This window comes from Canis aureus, chromosome 10, assembly GCF_053574225.1.
Source record: "Canis aureus isolate CA01 chromosome 10, VMU_Caureus_v.1.0, whole genome shotgun sequence".
Lineage (NCBI taxonomy): Eukaryota > Metazoa > Chordata > Mammalia > Carnivora > Canidae > Canis > Canis aureus.
In genome coordinates, this window is record NC_135620.1 from 54,604,651 (window position 1) to 54,606,103 (window position 1,453).

Genomic DNA, 1,453 nt, shown 5'->3' on the forward strand with positions numbered 1-1,453 from the left:
GGGTGGCTCACAGTTAGGCATCTGCCTTTGGCTCAGGTGTGATCTCCAGGTTCTGAGATCGAGCCCCACGTCAGCAGGGAGTCTGCTTTTCCCTCTCCTTCTGCCCCTCCCCCTGCTCATGTGTGCACTCTCTCTCTCTCTCATATTTTCTCTCTCAACAAAATAAATAAAATCTTTGGAAAAAAAAAACTCTCAAAGTGTTGCCAACAAGCTCCACAGTTAGAATTGTTGGGAGCGGGTATCCCTGGGTGGCTCAGAGGTTTAGCACCTGCCTTGGGCCCAGGGCGTGATGCTGGAGCCCCAGGATCGAGCCCCAGGATCGAGTCCCACATCGGGCTTCCTGCATGGAGTCTGCTTCTCCCTCTGCCTGTGTCTCTGCCTCTCTCTCTCTCTCTGTGTGTCTCTCATGAACAAATAAATAAAATCTTAAAAAAAAATAGGAAAATGTAGGATATGAAGAAGATAGAGTAAAAAAAAGAGAATTGTTGGGAGCTACTACTGGTTCATAAATGGAAATTGTGGCATTTCTTTCTTCTGATTAACCTAGATGCTGGAGAACCTGTAGGAATTAACAGTGTTAAAGTGTGATTTTTCAAAAAATATGACTTTCAGGCAAATATAAAATGAACACGGGTCAAAATTTTAATCAAGCCCATTAATTCATAAGGTCACCAGTAAAATGTTAAGACTGTTTCAAAGGAGAATGTGAGGAACAGAGAGGCAACAAGGGAAGATAAAATGGTTTTGCTAATACACATAAAACTAATTAATATCCTAATGCACAAGAATGTAATTTTGGGGCCATCTTTTCTACAGAGGAGAAATCACTCGTATCTTTACCAGACAAAAATCATTTTTGTATTGCTATTGGTAAGAACCACTTGCATGACTAACAATTTTCTTTACTTCAATTCCTACAGCTTTGGAAAAATAGCCTAATCAATAAGAAATCAGTCAAATTGCACTAATCTATAGAATCAGACAATGACAGAGATTCTAAGAAACAGTGATAAACATTGCACCAAAAGAAAACCTTGTATGGAACCACTTTTGCCCATTTCCATATCTTGGACAGTTTTTCCTGATGAAACCTGTACCTTTAGGACGTGGCCTGGGAGGGAGGCTTTGGAATTCCTCACTCTGAGTTGTGAGGCCAACACAGCCCAGGACAGTCCAGATCCAGACAGCCAGGGCCTTATCAGAGTCCGCTCCTCACTCCCAGTCTCTGAGGCAGGGATTCTGTTCTTCCTGGGGCCTGATGGGGGACTAGGGACAGGGTGCTTGGGCAGCCAGTTCCAAAACAGACCATCTTGTTCTACACCTGGTAGTGGCGGGGCTAGCTGGACGTGTAGCACCATTACTTAAGGCCTCCATCCACACGCTGCCCCAACAGGCTTCGCAGAGCCCTCCCCTACCTTGCCCTTGCAAACTCTCAACCCAAGCCAAAGAGAGA